Genomic DNA, 5,759 nt, shown 5'->3' on the forward strand with positions numbered 1-5,759 from the left:
CTCTGCGACATATACCTCCCATCGACTATAGGACCAGCAACCCTGTTACACACCTCCCCCCTCTGCCCAAAGCCGCGGGGCTTTGCACCTTCTACCACTAGACAAGGGAGTCTCGATAGGGCATCAGCATTACCATGCAGCCGCCCAGCTCTACGTTCAACATGGAAGTTATAATCCTGACGGGCTAGAAACCAACGGGTAACCTTGGCGTTCCTACCCTTTTTCTCCCTCATCCATCGGAGCGGGGCATAATCAGAGACCAGCCGAAACCGCCTACCCAGCAGGTAGTATCATAAGGTGTCCACCGCCCACTTTATGGCTAAACATTCTTTTTCTACAATAGAATAATTCTTCTCACAAGGTGACAGTTTTCTACTCAGGTAAAGAATGGGAAGTTCCTCTCCGTGTAGGGGTCCTGAGACAGGACCGCTCCCAATCCAATGTCTGAGGCATCGGTCTGGACCACAAACTCCTTCTTGAAGTCGGGTGCCACCAGGACCGGATATTTACATAACACTACTTTTAATTCCTAAAATGCCGTTTCCGTCTCCGAGGTCCACTTGGCCATAGCTGATTTTGTCCCCTTAAGGAGGTCAGTCAGAGGTGCAGCTACCACGGCAAAGTTGGGAATAAATCTTCTATAGTACCCTACGATTCCTAGAAAGGCCCTGACCTTCTTCGAATGTGGTCTTGGCCATTTCTGGATTACATCCACTTTGTTGATTTGGGGTTTAATTTCACCTCTACCCACCACATAGGCTAGATACTTGGCCTCTTTGTTTCCCATGGCACACTTTTTCGGATTTATAGAAAATCCCGCCTTCCTCAGCGTATCAAACACCGCCTGGACCTTTCCCAGATGACTTCCCCATTCAGGGCTATAGACCACAATGTCGACCAGACATGCCGCTGCGTAGTTCCTATGGGGTGCCAGGACCTGGTCCATGGCCCTCTGAAAGGTGGTCGGGGCTCCCTGCAGTCCAAACGGCATCCTGGTGTAGTGGAAGCATCCGTCAGGTGTAGAGAAGGCTGTCTTCTCCTTGGCATTCTTTGACATGGGTATTTGCCAATATCCTTTTGTCAGATCCAGGGTGGTTATATACTGTGCCAGACCCAACCTCTCAATCAGCTCGTCGACCCAAGGCATCGGATATGCATCAAACTTGGAGACCTCGTTCAGCTTCCGATAATAGTTACAAAATCTCCATTCCCCATCCGGCTTCGGCACAAGGACAATCGGACTGGACCAACCACTCTTGGACTCTTCGATGACTCCCATTTTCAGAATTCGTTTCACCTCTTTGGAGATCACCTCCCGCTGAGCCTCAGGAATTCGATAGGGTTTTATGTTCACCCGCACGTGGGGTTCCGTCAGAACCTCATGTTCTATTACCTGAGTACATCCAGGTAGGTCCGAGAACAGGTCTCTGTTCTGCTGGAGTAACTCTCGACATTGCTGTTTTTGGGATTTCGACAGCGACTCCGCCACGATTACATCCTCAATGTTATCTTCTGGCTTGACCACCAAACATGAGGTTTCCCAGGATTCCCTGTCTTGCCATGGCTTGATAAGGTTGATGTGGTAGACTTGATAGGGTTTCCGCTTCCCGGGTTGATGTACTTTGTAGTTCACTTCTCCGAGTTTTTCTACTATTTCATATGGGCCCTGCCATTTGGCCAGAAACTTACTCTCCACTGTCGGGATCAGCACGAGCACCCTGTCTGTGGGGCTGAATTGTCTCACTCTGGCCGACCGATTATATAGCCTTGCCTGAGCTTCTTGTGCCTGGAGGAGGTGCTCTTTCACGATGGGCATTGGAAGTTGGAGCGGTTAGCTGGCAGGTGGGACAGGTTCTGCAATACTCCCTGATCTCACGGTAACATCCGGGCCAGAAAAACCTTCTAGTAATCCTTTCTTGCGTTTTATCTACGCCCAGATGGCCACCCAAGATATGGGAATGGGCTAAGTCCAACACTTTCCGCCTATAGGGCCCTGGGACTAGCAGCTGCTCAATTGTTTCCTCTCCTATCTTTGTGACCCGGTACAACAAATCCCCACTCATCATGAAATATGGAAATTTAGTGTCAGCTCCGGGCTCCTGAGCTACGCCATTTATGACTGTTACACTATTGAATGCTTCCCTCAGAGCTAGGTCCCTATGCTGGGCAGACTCAAAATTTTCTATGCTCACCCCTAACTCAGGAACGTCTGGCTCAGGAGACGTTGTCTCCGTCTCACCACCCACAACCACACACAAAGGGAAACAGTCAGACATCGGCTGTGGTGGAACTTCCTCTGGAGCAATCTGGCATTTCTCCGGGCCACCGGTTACGTCCCCATTCCCCCACAAGTTCCAAAACAAGGAAAAGTCTCGGCCCAGTATAATGGGGTGCAACAAGTCCGGGACCACGCCCACTTCGTGGGAATCAGAACCTTGCGTCGTCTCAATGATTACTCTGGCCATAGGATAGTCTTTAGCATCCCCGTGGATACAACGTACTCCAATCCTCTTTCCTGGGATCAAGTTCAGCGGGGGTGTGGCCCTTATTAGGGTCACCAAACTCCCCGAGTCTAATAAAACGGTCATTCACACCCCGTATACTTTTATGGGACATGCTTGTGGCCCCTCACTGGAGGGACAGTCTACACTACAAGCCGGATATGCGTAATAGGAGCACCGCTGACCTAAGTTACATTCCATCTGTTCGGTGGTCAGGGGACAACGGGCAGCAATATGACCTGGGCCATGGCATCTAAAACAGATTATGATGTCCCCAGTTTAAACCTTCGGTACTGGCTCCAGCACCCCCTTTGACCTTGAACGTCCCAACCTGTTATACCTCGTGGCTCTCTGGTAGCAAGGAATGAGGTGGTCTCCCATTCCTTGTCTGCCATGAGCCCTTCTGTTCAGCAGCGCCAAAGGTCTGGGAGACTGCGCGGTCTGCAGGAGATGCCTGCTCACAGACGCAGCAGAAGGGTGACACCTAGTGGTTCTCCCTTTGCAAGGAATGAAGCAGTCTACCATCCCTTGCCTGCCACATGACTTCCTGCTCAGCATCACAGAGGGTCTGAGAGGTTGCACAGTGTACAAAGGATGGATGCTCAGGGAAGCAGCAAGACTTCCCTTATCTCTGCACATTGTGAAACCGAGGATCCCGCCTTTATGACCCAGAGGCAGGAGGATGAACATGTGCCCCACGTGACGTCTTCTTATTCGCTCACTGATATCACACGGCCCGATGAAGAGGCTGGTGTTGTGCTGATTCCTGACTGGCCGGGCCAGGACGTCACGGATCCTGATTGGGTCACATCTGCCTCGCGCCCGCCTTTGGGTGTAGCTGTGCCTCCTTAAAAGCTCCCCCTGCCTTCATGGCGGCGTGCAACCGTCCTTCCATGTTTGGATGTCTGGCAGCGTGCTTCCACGCCACTGCTCAGGCATTATTGTCTTTTGTGGGTTTGGCCCTTGCTGCTTAAGCAGCACCTGGTTTACAGGTCTTGCCCCTGCCTTGCTGCTCCGGCAGTATCCCGTTTAGCAGGCGGTGTTCCTGCCCCAGGTGAGCTCCTCGAGTCTCTGTCGGACTCACCTGGTTTTTGAAGCACACGTGCGTGGGTACCTCTGTGCTACCCCTGTGCCATATTCCCATGACTCCCGCTGGCACATGTGCGTAGGCACCTCTGTGTGTCCCTGTGCAACAGGTACACCGAGCGAATAGCCCCGAGCCATACAACCCTCACGGGTTAGGGCGGGCCGGTGTACATAGATCGTCTGTGACGTAACAGATTATCACTAGCAGCAACCCGCTCACTCTTTCCTGACCATAGCAGCGGTCCCTTACACCACACAGTGGACCTTGACTGGCGGAAGCTGTCCATTTACCATCTTGGCACGCTTCCCCGGGTCCCCCTCGTAACACCGCCCCTTTTTGGGTTTCCACCCCCTGTTGGGAACCCCAGTACGTAGAGGGTAAGTTCTGTTGCTTCCCCAACGACCCCTCTACCACCTGGTATTGCTCGACCAATCCGACCAGGTCGTCAGCATTTTGGGGATCACCCTGGGCAACCTACGTCTGTATCGGCTTCGGAAGGGAGTGCACAAACCGGTCCATTACAACTCGCTCCACCATCTGTGCTGGGGTAGAAGTCTCTGGCATCAACCATTTTTGGACCAGGTGTACTAAGTCAAACATCTGGGAGCGGGGTTGTTTGTCACGGTGATACGCCCAGCGATGGACCCGTTGGGCCCTGACAGTCATTGTCACCCCCAGGCGTGCCAAAATTTCAGGTTTTAATTTTACATATTCTTGCGCATCTTGTTGGGCCAAGTCATAGTATGCCTTCTGCGGCTCCCCTGTTAAGTATGGCGCCAGCACCTCCGCCCACAGTACTTGCGGAAGTTTCTCACGCTCTGCAATTCTCTCGAACACCGTTAAAAAGGCCTCTATGTCATCCCCAGGGGTCATTTTCTGCATCGCATTCCTTACCGCCTTCCGGACGCATGAGTCATCCCCTGGTCTCTGGGTTGAATCAGTCCTTGGAACATGTATCGCCTCTGCAGGAAGTTTAATCTGCTGCTGCTGTTCCTCTCGCTGCTGCTGCAACTGTTGTAACAACAGCCTGTTCGTTTCCTGCTGGGCTTGATGTTGTTCCTGCTGCGCCTGCACCAGATGTTTAATCACGTCCTCCATCTTGGGTGAATCAGCCTGGCCACTCACAGCCGCCTTCACCCAGGACATATATCGCTCCTGCCGCCGTCACACGTTGTTTCTGGGAACGTTGCCCACATTCTCCACCAAATGTAATAATGCTACTCACTCGGCTGCGGGTTGAGGTAAGGACAGGAACGGTTTCATTAGAAAAAGTCCAGCAGGTTTATTTTGAAAGTCCCATAACCTGCTTCAGGGGAAAACATAAAGCAAGCCCTTTCGGCCACAAAGGTATAAAACTAAAAAACCCCAATAAGTCCGTGTCACTACGGGCATAAACAGTCCTCTTTCACACAGAGCTCTTCTCTGTTAAGGTCCAGAAATCTCCCAACCCAGACACACTATGAGACTCCTGGTCTCCTTTTATATCTACAACCACACCCAAAAGTGGAGGTATGTGAGCAGCCAGACCCGCCCATCTCTCCGGCTGCTCGTAAATCCTGCGCTGTTATGCCCTAATATTCTCCCAGCACTACCTATACTGGAGCTTACTCCCGGGCTTACATCACAGAGGATAACCATCTCTGCGACACATACCTCCCATCGACTATAGGACCAGCAACCCTGTTACAACCTGCAAGTCCTTTTAGATAAGTGCCTATTAGCTTCTTGCTACTGGGATTTTTGCCCATTACTCAATGCAAAACTGCTCCAGCTCCTTCAACTTTGCTTGTCACCAGAGGAAACCATCTATCTTCAGGTGTGACCACAAATTCATTTAAGGTCTGGGCTGTTCGTAGGCCGTTCCAATACATTTGCACATTTCCCCTTAAACCACTCGAGTGTTGCTTTAGCAGTATGCTTTGGTTCATTGTCTTGTTAGAAGGTGAACCTCCTTCCCAATCTCAAATCACTGGCAGACTGAAGCAGGTTTTTCCCACGATTATTCCTGTATTTTACACCACTTTTTTTCCCCTCGACTCGGACTGCTTATACTGTAAACACTGCTGAAAAACATCCCCAAAAGCATGCTGCTGCCACCACTATGTTTCACTGTGGGGATGATGTTCTTGGGATAATGAGCTGTCTTGGTTTGGCTTCAGACACAGTGTTTA

This window comes from Anomaloglossus baeobatrachus, chromosome 5 (genome assembly GCF_048569485.1).
Source record: "Anomaloglossus baeobatrachus isolate aAnoBae1 chromosome 5, aAnoBae1.hap1, whole genome shotgun sequence".
NCBI classification, from domain to species: domain Eukaryota; kingdom Metazoa; phylum Chordata; class Amphibia; order Anura; family Aromobatidae; genus Anomaloglossus; species Anomaloglossus baeobatrachus.